This window comes from Elaeis guineensis, chromosome 3 (genome assembly GCF_000442705.2).
Source record: "Elaeis guineensis isolate ETL-2024a chromosome 3, EG11, whole genome shotgun sequence".
Classification (NCBI taxonomy): Eukaryota; Viridiplantae; Streptophyta; class Magnoliopsida; order Arecales; family Arecaceae; genus Elaeis; species Elaeis guineensis.
The window spans coordinates 93,143,770-93,157,730 of NC_025995.2; the positions used below are offsets into that span (position 1 = coordinate 93,143,770).

Below are 13,961 nucleotides of genomic sequence, written 5' to 3' on the forward strand. Positions count from 1 at the left end.
TGAGGCAAATAAATCAAATCCCATCGTCATATGGAAATGAGGTTGAATCCAACCACTCGTCACCGTAGATGAACTCCGACACTGTGAAGTTAGAGGCGTCATCGTAATCCATCACATGGTATCCTGGCCATGTGACCCGACCTTCGGTCCCAGATCCTGGCCCACATATCATATACTCCCGTAGTACAAGGTATCCAGCCCCTGGTGATCTCCCGACCACTCCGTCCACCCTGCTGGATCCACAAGCCCGTCAAGGTACGACTCGATGTACACTGCCCTGGAATGGAGCCTCCAAGGCCTCCCCAAGTAGGTCTTGGTGCTAACATTGCTAGATGTGAGCTCATCAGATGCCAGGATTGAGCAATTCTGGATAGAGATGCCAGTGTCCTCGTTAGGATCATCTGGATTGGGCCGTGATAACATTGGATTGCCAAGGCAAAGGCTTCTTAGCCACGATGTTGCATCCCTGGAAGATTACTGCGGCATTACCAAATATGAAATCGATGGTGCCGTAGATATCACATTCCCGATAGAACTGCCGGAAGGAGTGGACGTATAGCGCATCCTGGTAGCCATCGATGATGCAATGATAGATGGCAGCCTGGTCTGCGTTTATTCGGAGGGCCACGGCTTGCCCCTTTGCTGGCCCAGCGATATTTTGGAAGGCGATGTCACGAGCCAAGAAGCCTTGCCCAGAAACAGCTGGAATATATAATAACATTGGTTAGAAGAGAGAAGAAGTGGAATCCATGGCTTAACTAGATCTTATAATTAGGATCTGTTTGGATAATCTCGCAGGTTTGGGGTGGATTTTTCATTGGGTTCTTGGATTGGCCGGTCCATCTGGGCATGCCAAATCAAGCCAACACCTCCCAGCCTGAACCTTGCAAGAGATGGAAAAAAAAAAAATTGTGTGGGTTACTTTTGTCATTCCTTGGCCCTGACCCTAGCCTAATGTTTTAGTTCGATTGCGGGGTAGGACATGGGGGGCCAACATGCCTGATACTGCAGGATATTCTCGCAAGAATACCCAACAGGCCGTTAATGTTCATATATAAATCATTCTTGAACAAAATATTTTTATATAAACTAATCTAATTATCATGATATACGGATTGAATGGTGACCTGTTCCTTTAATCACGTCGAATGGCCAAGATTCATAATTTAGAAGCCCATTTGAGAGATGATTCGTATATCTGGACTATTATACAAAGTGAATACTCTAATTTACTGCGAGATGATTGTTGTGTGATTAATTAGGTAAAAAAGAAAAATCATAAAAGAATAAGGCAAAATCCAGCAAGAGGTCCTCACCCAGCCAAAGGACCAAACCCAACACAAATAGTTAACCAAAAAAAAAAAAAATCGCAAAAAATGTGCAAAAGCTGGTAAAACCTAATTAACAAAAAGTTTCTGCCTTAGCTTGCCAAATTCCTAATACAACAACTCATGCAATTATCTTTATTAGCCATTATATTAAATGCATATGCTTATTTAATGCTAATACAACATGGCAAAAGCAACCGATATTCTTATGTTCAGAATTAAGATGGATGGAAATCTAGCGAAACATTGAAGCAAAAATGAAGGGATCTAATCTAATCCATATGTCAATATAGGAAACTTTGCCATCTGAACTATTTATCATAACATGATTATGTTCCTTTTGTTACTATCCTAAAATAGAGAATATTAAATCTAGGAGCTAGTTCTCCATCATCTCTGTTGTTTATGTAATGCGCAGTCGACGAGTCACGTGATCATCCTTTTTCCAAAGATGGATCGACTCGTGACGTTTCGTCCGTCACGAGCGCGCTGTTACCGCTTTTTTTATTTTTTCCGCATTATTCGATCTAAACACGAAACGAAAAAAAATACTCACCAACCGTGGCGGAACGAAAGGTGGTCCACTCGTCCCAACGCTCCTGCTCCCTCTGATCACCGTCACGTCGCTGCCTTCCCCTATCAACACGATGTTGGGCTTGTAACTAGGGATCTCCACGTTCTCCTCGTACACGCCCGCCCGCACCATCACGATCGTGCGGTCTGCGCTGTTGTTCGGCGCGAACGCGATCGCCTCCCCGATCGTAGTGAAGTTCCCCGTCCCATCCGCCGCCACCGTCACCACCGCCGGAGAGTCATCCCCGCCGTCGTCCCGTCGCCGCCATCGTCGTCATCGTCGCCGCTCTGCAGTAGCCTCCGGTCCCTCTGAGAGACCCACGCAGGGAACCCCCGCCGCCGGAGGAGAGCAGCCGCCGGCGGTTTCCCCCGGGTCTCGGGGATCCCGAACTGGCGACCAGGGAGAGGGAGTTGCTCACGTGCTCGTAGGAGGCAGCCCAGGATGCGACTAGGGAGGGCTTGAGCGAGCCCCGCGCGCCAGCGAGGCCCTCAAGGCAGGTGGCCTTGTTGGTGAGGGCGGCGCTGAGGTACGCCCGTACGTCGGCGAGGTTGCCGCCACTGGCGGTGAGGGCGGTAGCAGACTTCTTGAGGGAGGAGAGGGTGATCTGGTGGAGGTCGCGGCAGTCCTGGAGGGAGCCTTTCTGGGACTCGACGAGGTTGGGCCGGGAGTGGTGGAGGAGAAGGGAGGAGAGCTTAGTGGCGGCGGAGATGGCGGACTGGAGGGAGTGGAGGGCGAAGGTGAGGATGGAGGGGTTGATGGAGATGGAAATGGAGAGCTTCTGGGATTCTAAACAGGAGATGGGGTATGGAGTGGACTGGCAAATGGAGTGGAGGTTGTTGGGGTTTAGAGAGAAGCTGGAGGAGGTATTGGAAGAGGAGGAGGTGGTGGCAGTGAGAAGGAATGAGAAGATGAGAAGAGAAGTTAGATATGAAAGGAGACGAAGGGGAGGAGAAGCCATAGATGGGGAGGAGAAGAGAGGATGCATTGATGCATGGAGGATGGCTCTCTTATATTCTATATATAATATGGGCTTGATAACCGGGGGGGTGGGGGGTGGTGGGGGGGGGGAGGGTAGGCGACAAGTTGAGCGATAAAGGCTAGGACGAGGGGGACTTTACCCCAGAAAAAAAAAAAAAAAGGACGAGGGGGTGTCAGGGCTTTCGATGAGAGGTGAGAGAGCATGCGTGATCGCAGCACCGACGAGGCAGTGCAGGGCTCATGGACTGATTAGATCAGTTCGAGATGGACTTTTGGTGTTTGAGGGGGCCGTAGATTGTAATACGTCCGCGGACGTGCTCTGGGCCCAGGAAGTGGGTGCCGTGCCGCGAGGTCTGTGATAGATATTTTAAGTACAGTGCCGGGGAAATGGTGCATATGATTTTGTGCGTAGCCGACTCTTGTGATGCGTGCTAGATAGTTTTATGTGCAGCTGAGTTGCACTAGTGTCGGATTTTCTCATATTTCATCTCCTGCTTCAGTTAGAACTCCGTTTTCCCTTGCTTTCGGTCTATGTAGTCCACCTTAGCTCTGCCGCTTGATTAAACCATTTTGGCCAAGTATTCCTAATTATAGGTAGGAGTTTTGCTGGGGACCAACCAACTAATACCCTTCATCCATAATAATTACTGTTGGTGCGGGGAAATTATTCAACGTCGGAAAAATGGAGTTGATAGTGAGGTGGATTTTTTTTGGATATGCGATCTGTAAAAAATTTTAAATTAAAGATGATTTCGGTAAGAATTCTCCGACGTTTAAGTTAAAAACTTATTTAACAAAACGAGAAGCGTGAGAGGTAGAGTTCTTGTATACCTTTTTTGAGATCCTCTTTTGATCTCCTTTATGATGGAGAGATTGGAGCTTCAGTTAGTAAGTTGGTTGACACAATCCTGCACAATCAGGACAGATTCGTTGAGCATGAAATTATCACTCGATATTTCGAGATGTGATGATTGTGATTGCCTTATCAGTCCAGCGACAGCTCTTGCCTGACGGACTCCATATTTTAAATAGAGTTGCCAATCTGAATGTTGTAAGGACGACGACTAGTCGGCGACAACCAGGGGTCGGTTGCCTTGTGCCATCATCAAGATCTACTCCATAATACATGAGTGGTCAGCCGACGAGGAGTCATCGGTGATGACGTGCAAAGGTCACCAAATCACTGTCGACAAGCAAAACTTTAGTCGAACGGTCTCGGAGGACTAATCGACGATAGTAGTTGTCGATCTTGAATTATCAGAGAAAGTGGTGGTTGACCTTGAGTTGTCGGAGATCTCTGTTGATGGGTCTGCTAGACACGATTATTTTGGACTCTGAGTCTTTCATAAATTCGGTTCATACAAAATTTCTTCCAACACATACTCCCTACTCTCGAGTCCGACTTCAGTCGATCGAAGAGAGTACACTTATTATTTTTTGGACTGATGATATGAAAAAGGTTCTGTGACGATGGAACATACACGACTATACGGGACAAGCTTGAGATGGCACAACTTAAGTCATCATGACGGAATTAAATATCCGTCACTTCACCGTCTGCTTTTGAATTATAGCGTCGATTTACGTAACTGACGGCAGCGATCGGCCGAATAGGAGAATAGTACGTGTGCCACATTCTTCGACTTGTTGGGGAAGAAATAATTCGATACCTGAGTGTTATCTTCTCCTGGCTATAAATAGAAGAAGGACTTGTCCTTGGTTTCTCTAATTACTATCAGAGTCTTCTATTTCTTCTTTCTCTTCTCCATTACGATAGCATTTTGAAGCAAGGGTGCTTCTTCTTCTTCCATGACACAACCTTTTCCGAAAGATTTTTGAAGGTTTTCTGGCGATTGTTTTGTTCCTTCCATCTCCTTTCTTTGCTCCAAGGTGGGTTTTCTTTTTTGCCCATCTATTTTTCATTCTTCTCTTCTTTCTCTAGATATCCTTTCAGTCTTTTTTTTAAAAATGGCCGAGAAGAGTGAGTTAGCTCCTGGCAACTATCGCTCCATACTGAACCTAGATGACTTGAATCGAATCTGGATCTGGTATGGATCTCTCCGACTTACGATATTAGACTTTTCGAGGTCAATAAGCATGTCAACAACTCACCCTCTGGTTAGTTTGCCGTATACGAGGAAACACTCTGGGCGAGCTTAAGATTTTTTGTTCATCCATTTATCTTTGATTTCTTCCATTTTTATAGTTTATCTTTTTGCGCTGTTGCCCCAAACTTCTTTAGATTTGCCATACGCTTTTTGGTTATTTATTTTATGGCTAGCATTCAGCCATCTATCGATCTCTTCCACTCCTTCTTCATCATCAAAAAACATCCTCACTCTAAAGATTGGTGGTATTTTCCTCCAAAGGGGGGGTTTCTCCTTTGATTAAGGATGCTCCATCTTCCATTCATAGTTGGAAGAAGCAATTTTTGTTTGTTTCTAACTCCACGATCGAGGACTGAAACTTGCCGAGCTGGGGTCGGCTGCAAGCTTCAGCATTTAAAATCCTAAAGCTAGGGGCTGAGGAAGAAGGTTGCTTCAAAATCCTTAGAGACTTTAAGGTGCCCTCGATCGATGAATTGGTGTCCGATGAGACACTTTTCAATGCTGGACTCAACTAGGCTGACCCTAGGGATGAGTGCTGCATGTGTCCTCCTTACCCGTCTGTAGGTTTAGTGCCACTGACTAAATTTAGCTGATTGCAGAAGTGAGACTAGAGGATATTACCAAGATGAAGCAGAACCTTTTGAAGAAAAGAAGGCTCCCACATCCGAAGGTGCCTCCAAAAAGTCGGTGACCCATCGAGAAAAGGGTGCGAACGAGTGCGGCTCATCGACCGAGGCCCTTGTTGTCTTGGCAACTCCTCTTACAAGCTCGACTCCTTCAGCTGTGGCTCTGACCTCTATAGTCGCTCCAGCGCTGACGTCTTCTCCACCTGTGGTTTCTTCGCCTGCTACTCCGATGCCTTCTTGGGAGATTGGGGGTCAGCCTTCTCTCACTTAGTCTTCTGCCACTGCAGACTGAAGTAGCATGCATCCTTCTCCCAATGAGATGGATCTAGACATCCACCTCGCCTTTATTCCTAAAGAGGCGATCTTTGATGACTGGAGAGTTATCAAAGAGTTGACCGAAAGAGTGATGCTTTCTCAGGAGATCAGGGGCATCAGCCGTATGTCCCTTAATGCTTGACAGTGATTCTCCATAACCGCCATTCATCATGTGCCATTCTTATCTCTAGTCTCCTTCTTGGGTTTTTCTTCTCGTTCCTTTGTTGATCACAACTTCTTTGCAGGTTCTCTATTTTTTGATCGACATCTTGGACCGTTCATGTAAGGAGGAGATGAACATGGTTTTGCTCAAAAGAGCTAAGTCTGATGCGGCCGAGGTGTGCAAACAAACCAAAGCAGTCAAGATGGAGGCCGATAAGCTGAGGGAGTCCCCAAAAAAACTTTCATTGATCTTGCACGGTGGGGAGACGAGCTTCGGTCAGCCAATGTGAAACTCACCAAGATCGAGCAGAAGGCTGAGGAGTGAGCGGCGGAGGTCAGGGATCAAATTGCCCAAGTTAGGCGAGAGGCCGAAGAGAAGATTGATGAGGCTCACCGCTCGACCATAGAATCTTTCAAGGCTTTGGAGGATTTCAAGTAGGAGCTGGCTTGGGCGGTTGACAGATTCAAGGCATCGGAAGAGTATCATGATGCCCAGGTCGCATTCAATTAGAAGTCCTTCAATACGAAATATGGGACCGGACTTGAAGATTGTCTCCACCGAATCACTGTCCGATTTTTTGACATCGATCTCTCCTTCCTGGATGAGGACAAGGATGATGAGGAGGCTACGGAGGAGGTAGCTCCTCCTACTTCTGTGGCCAGTCCATCGGGAGCATCTCTGGGTCCCCCAGAAGCTGTGTCTGATCCCTTCGGTCTTCCAGGTGAGGTCAGAAAATGAAACCTGCACTTTCTTTCTTTCTTTCTCTTGAAGAGAAATAGTCATTAATAAAATAATATTTTATCCTTTTTATGTTTTCTTTCGCTTGTCCAGCTTCACCCGTGCGCTCTCATCAAGTATACTCCTTTAGCTCCTATCACCGAGCCTTTATCGGTGGAGCCTTTATCAGAGGCATATGCAACAAAAATCAGATCCCGTATGCGCGACCTTGAAAAAATCATTAAGAAGTTAAATAAAAAAAGCTTCTGCTCGAAAAAAGGAGCTATCAAAGACCAAAAAAACTTTAGATGAGGCTTTGACAGAAGCCGATCGACTAAGGATGATCAATCGTCGGAGTGTCATGGCATACTCCATCGAGAAGGCCCGACTTGCCATCGAGTTTGCATGACTATCAAAACTTGTCGGGGATGCCACTTAGGATGCCACTGTTTGGGAATAAGATCTTCGTGTCTGACTTCATTAGTCTGAAAATAGAATTTCAGAGCTGAAGTCATCGAAAGCTGCTGCCAATGAAGAAAGAAGATATTTTGTCGATCATGTGGCGCAGCTTCAAAAAGATCGCCACACTGTCTAAGAGAAAATATTCAAGCTCGAGCACTTAAGGAATGCATCACTGAATATGATTTGAGGAAGAGTCTGCAGACAACCAGAAGATCCCAAGGCCTAGTCGGACATGAATTAGCCGATCCTATGTCTCGAGATGACATGTTCAGGCATATGTTTGATGCGGGATACACGGAGGACTTTTAGATGTACCAGAATTGAATCAGGATGGCATTTTTTGGACTCGATCTCTCCAATATTTCTCCCAATCATGGTTTCGAGATCTCCACCACTCAGGGTAGTTATAGGAGTGTGGAGATCCAAGAACTCGATCCTGCTAGTGAGGAGGTCCATGAAGAGGCTCCTAATGAGACTTAGTAGACTAGAGCTGGTCGTGATTGAATGTAAAAATTTTTTAGATCATCTTGTTCATGATGATGACGTTCTTGTGATCGCGACGAGTTAAATAGATGCAATAACAAATACATATCTCGTGTTGCTTTTTTTTTTGTTATATGATGCTGCTTGATGTCGTTACCGACCTTTGCTCAGAAGACTTTTCTTTTTAGATGACTCCTCGGTTCCTTTTTCCATCGAATCTTTTATGCATTAATTGCGGATGGCCTTCCGACATTTCGTGAGTCCCACGTACTTAAGCTAGATTTGACCAGAGCACATGGTGGCCATAGGAAATACTGGTTACTATCTCTTTCTATAGAATGATGCTTATGAAAGAATATCAGGCTTGTGACAGCACGCCACATGGTCATATCTTGATTCATAAAGCATCATTTGAATTAATTTCTGGAGTTAGAAAGATATGCCATTTATGGCTCGATAGATGGTTGCACTTCCCTCACCAGTGATTGGGGGTTAGTGTGGGCTCTGGTGCCTATAAATAGAGACTGAGGGTCGATTGAACTTTATCTTCTGCATTTTTTTTCTTTATTCTTGCAAAATACTTCTTCTCCCCTTCGCCACTATGATGCCAACTCCGAAAGCCATCAAAGACAAGGTGAAGGAGAGGAGGGCTGCCAAAAAAGCGGCCTGAAAGAGGGCTAGGCATGCCGGTCTATCCTCCTCTCGTAGGGCACCCTCCACCTCTCGATCTTCGCCATTCTCTGGGGGTGAGGGTGCCCCCCAGTTCGAGTAGATTCCTTTTGGAGTCCGGATGCGCTACATCTGAGAGTTCTGGGCCTTTGCAATGTTCGAGAGGAAGGCCATCGATATCACTGCCACTATCTTTATCCTCGACTTTGAGGACTGCAAGGCCGCTTGTAGTGGATGATGTCATAGCTAGACCTCCACCGCCTCCAATTGAGAAACAATGATGAGGAGGTGTGGGCTTTCTCCTCAGATGAGGATTGAGCTCCCTCATCCTTTCTTCTGCTTTTTTTCTTTCTTTGTTTTTTTTTCTTTTTGTAAGGTGGTGCTTCAAGCACTATCACTTTTTCTTGTAAATACTTAAATTAAAAAGGTTATCTGACTTTTCTTAGTATTTTTATGTATCATGGATGCATACTTTTGGATTTATCACTTTCTTTTTCTTTGGCGAATCAGAGATCGCCGTTGTCTTCAGTGACAAGCTAGTCATAGGCTGTCATATGGTTTTCAACTAACTGACCGATCAAAGATCGTCGTATGATCTTCAGATAATCGATGGGGTCGGCAGTCCCGTCGTAGGCCTCAAACTAGGGCACTTAAAGCACCGAGAAAGTGGCTCCTGCATTATCTTCGGGGCGAAGAGTGGCTCACTGCTGAACCCATCATAGGGCTGCACTGGAGAGGTGTTGTGGATAACATCGATCCGCTCATCGATCATCCGAAACCACCTCTCGATGGTAAGATCTTGAGCGGTGTACGCTTCAGAATGCAGGGAAGATTGGCGATTAGGGGTTGAGTCATACCCTGATAGTGGACTAGGAGATCGCCGCCTTACTGGTTCCTGGATCTTAAGGTGGCTCTGATGGATTTACCTTCTCTCTGGACTCTGTAGAGGTGTCTGCGATCGTTCTGGTTATGGTGGTGGTCGTGAAGTCAGATTCAGTGGGGGTGCCACCATAGGAGCTACTGGTGGCATCGCTGCAAGAGCAACCTAATCAGGCTGTGGCACTGTCGGTGGAGGCATAAGGATGGGTTGGATTGTCTGGACAGCAGCCGTCAAAGTCTGAACATACTGAAAAAGCATGTTGAACTAGTCCACTGTGACCGGCACTGGCTGGGCTAGTGAAGAAGTCTCCATCACCAGTGGCTGCATCTAGTTGTTGGCCTGACTCTACGCCTGACAGAAGGCAATGGCATTGGTGAGATAGGATGAGACTCGCTTTAATGGTATGGTGTCTGCTCTCGATCTGTACTCCTCTAAAAATGGGTCAAAGTCCTTCCTTTAGCGTCAATCTATTGGTGCGAAAAATCATTCGGTGTCGGAATACTGGAGTTGATGGTGAGGTGGGCCTCCTAGGTGCGCGACTTGCAAAAAAGTTCAAACCAGAGGTGGCTCCGGTAAGGACTCTCCGACACTCAAGTCAAAATCTCATTCAACAGAAGGAGGAGCGTGAGAGACAGAGTTCTTGTGTACCTATTTTAAGGGTCCTCTTTTGATTTCCTTTATGGTAGAGAGTTGGAGCTTCAGTTGGCAATTTGGTTGGCACAATACCACATGATCAGGGCACAATTCGTTGGACATGAGATTGTTGCTCGATATTTTCGGGATGTGGCAATTGTGGTTGCCTTATCAGTCCAACGACAGCTGTTACTTGGTGGGTGCAGCATTTTGAATAGAGTTGTCAATCTAGATGCTGTAGGGACGAGGACTAGTCGGCAACGACTAGAGGTCGATCGTCTTGTACCATCGTCAAGATCTGCTCCGTAATGTATGAGTGATCGGCTGACGAGAAGCCATCGATAATGACGTGCAGGGATCGTCAAATCGCTGTCGACAAGCAAAGCTCTAATCGTACGGCTTCAGAGGACCAATCGATGAAATAGTTGCCGACTTTGAATCGTCAGAGAAGATAGTGACTGATCTTGGGTTGTCGGAGACCTTCTGTTGATGGATCTGTTGGATATAGTCATTTTGGACTTTCAATCTTTTCATAAATTCGATCCATACGAAATTTTTCTCAACAGTTATAAAGATTCAAGCTTGGAGGAATTATCTGGTTAACTTTTGTAAAGGATATGAACAACTTTCAGCTCTATGAAATTTGGTTTGGTATTGGTTCCCTCAATGTGGTGGGGTTCAAAGTGCATTGTCCGTAAGAAAGAATGATTCACTCATTTTGTCCATTTGAATACACAATAACTATTAGAGATCTATACAGGAAGAGGAAAGATAGCATCCGAAGTACTTTGAGAGCTGTGTGAGATATAATCCAATAATTGATTTTGGAAAAAAAAAAATCATTCTTCCGTTTCAAATATACAATCGGAACGCCAGTGTAGTGCAAGAACATGAATCTAATGGGCTTGTAAGCATCAACACCAAGTAAACATAAATGCTGTATTGATGAAGTGCAAATTTGTCTCTCTGGAGAGGATGCTATTTATCCCAAACATAATAGACATAATCCATAGAGAGTAACTTCTTCTAGACGAGTAAGATAGTGTTGACGTACTTGATCTAAAAGTTACAATACTTTATTCCAACCAGTCGAGCTGTGGGCCCTAAACGACAAAATTCGCTGTCAGATTAGAAGGATTCCCGCCGACGCGGTTGCTGCAGGGACAGGCCTCTTTCAACCTAACAGCTAATGGCATCCCATTGTCTTTTTCCGCTTTCCCTTTAGCCACCATAGAAATCCGTGGGCTCGACGTAGTCTCCACGTAGATTTTTTTTTCCTGAGACGAATTGATAAAATGGTGAATAATGGTATACCTTTCTGACCAACGGGATGTCCATTTAAGGAGAAAGATACTGGTTTCGATGTTTGTAATTTTGTGACGTTTCAAACTGTTCGGTATGTTTTTTTTTTGGTTTTTTCCCATCTTTCTCCCCAGAATGACACATGGTGGGTTACTCTTAACCAAGTACTCCCTAACATCTGAAGGCTACACGATGGGCTACGCTGCTAGCAGGTCTGTCACATGGCATGGGATGTTTTTGTCCCCGACTTCAAAGGAAAAGCGTTGAAGAATAATGGCTCCAATGACAAGTTTACAGGAGGATCGACTGCTAACAAGAAAAGGGCATTGAGACTTATTTAGTATTGCGACTTTAAATGATGAACACCAGTTACTTTTTTTTTTTTTTGGTACAGGAACACAAGTTCCTCAATTGGCCCCTTTATTTTTTTAAATTTTACTTGGGGTCTCCCGTGACGCGAAAGGACAAAACTTGCATGTGACTCCTCCCTCTCGCGTCAACATCTCCCTGTCCATTTGATTGAATTATTCTTTTTCATTTATACCAAAGAAAAAATCATTAGGTTAGAGTAGCAGAGATCCGATGGTTGGCACTCAGTTTACCCAAGTTCTTAAAAGCGGAGTGAAATGCAGAATCAAGGCTCCGCGTTATGCCTCCGTATTGCCTGCACCAGGTGCAGTTGGACCGCGCAAATGCCACGGTGGAAAACACGCCACGTGACGTGACTCTTTATACGTCACCGATTACCGATTGCGTGCTCTCTACTGTGTATATATGCTCTGGAATTTATCCTGATACACTTGCACCTGATGCATGCGATAATTTCTCTCGCGTTATGAAGGCACAAGGCTCTCCTAAAAATAAAATATTTTTTATATTTATATTAAAAAAATAGAATCAATATTAGATATTAGTAAAAAAATTTAAAAAATTTAAAAAATTATGTGCTGTGCTAAAATTTAATTGAAATAGTTGATTATTTATTTTTTAATTGTCCCTTCTTTGTTATCTTGTTGAGGATAATCTGTAATCAATTGGTAGTTCCTTGATGTCATTGTAATTTTTAATACCTTTGTTCGTACTGAATTAGAAGATATTTCTTCTCAGCCATCTGATCTATAAACCTATCTCTCATTTAGGCAATCACTTGGAACTGTTGTAAAGAAAGAAATGCAAAATTTTTTTTTAACAAATACTCCTCTTTCAATTTCTTAGCTTATGAATATATCAGCATGTTTAACCTTTGATCTAATTTGTACGAAGGAAACTCAATAATGGAGCATGAAAAAAATTGATCAAAAGTCAAGTTTGCTTTGGCACTTGTTCAATTACCTCTACCCTTAACCTCTCAAGCAATAATATCTATGAACTTATACCCAGTATTTTATTATAAATGTGAGTCAAAATATAATTTTCTAACATTTTTTAAAAATATGGCAAAATTAATGTTGCAGAAAAAACTTATACCTAGTATTTTATTATAAATATGGGGCAAATCCTAATTTTTTAGTATTTTTAGAAATACTGCTAAATTAACGTCATGCAAAAAATTTATTCCCGACATTTTATCATAAATGCAGGGTAAAATCTATTTTTTAAAATATTTTTTAAAAATATGGCTCAATTACTATTGCAAAAATAGAATTTCTCATAGTGTTTTAATAGGGTTCGAGGACTTTTTACTTTAGGGTTTGAAAAAAAAAACACAAAAAAGAAGAGCATTCAAACTCTAATACCAAAAATTCTTATGACGAAATCCCCAAACACAAAAACTATAATAGGATCAAAATCCCATTTAGGGGAAAAGAAGCAAAAAAAAAAATTAGAAAAAGGTCTTACCTTTTAATTTTGTCTTTTCCTTATTTTCATCTAATTTTTTAGATCTTTTTCTCTGATTTTTTTGGAGTTCTCTATTGATTTTTTTTATTTCTTCCATCTTCAGTGACCTCAATCGGGTGAAGTTGAAGTAGCCGAACAAGAAACATGGTGGCCGAACAGGGAAGCTTAGTTGATGATGTAATGGTTTCGAGTTAGATTTATATGTAAAGGTTTAAATGGTACAAATAGTTTATCAATCATTGTATAAATAAGACATGGTTAGGCTTGGGTGGTTTAAGCAGTGGATAGGTTATTTAAGGATTTAAAATTGAAATCTCTCTATCCACATATTTATAAATTTATTTTATAAAATTAAAAAATATATCTCAAATTTTATTTTCAAACTTGTAACACCAAATAGATTATCTGTCATAAAATCTACTTTTTGTGATGCCAATTTCTGATGGATTATCTGTGACAAAATCTACTTTTTGTAATGCCAATTTTTAATGGATTATATGCCACAAAATCTACTTCTATTTATTAAAATATTTCTGATCATTTTTTCATCAGAAACAACTATTTCAATAATTTAAAAATTATTAAAATTATGCTTCTATTGAAAGTTTCCGTCAAAAATATTACTAACAAATAATTTATCATAAAATCGATCATAAATATTTTTTATATTTTTTTATATTTTTTTTAAATAAATTTTTGATGGATTTTCTGATGGAGTTATTTCTGATAAATAATCTGCCAAAAAATTATCAAAAATTTTGTGACACATCAATTATATTTTGTTGTTTTTTTTTTTGATGAAAATCTGTCAGTGACCCATTAGAAATTTTTGATGAATCACGTCTGATAGAAAATTCTATCTTCTTGTTCCTAATAGTGCAAGA

At 42.7% G+C, this 13,961-nt stretch overlaps 1 pseudogene; it reads right to left on the bottom strand.

The window, feature by feature from the left end:
* Positions 1-13: 13 nt before the first annotated feature.
* On the bottom strand, positions 14-2,924 carry LOC140856100 (probable pectinesterase/pectinesterase inhibitor 12; annotated as a pseudogene).
* Positions 2,925-13,961: the final 11,037 nt, after the last annotated feature.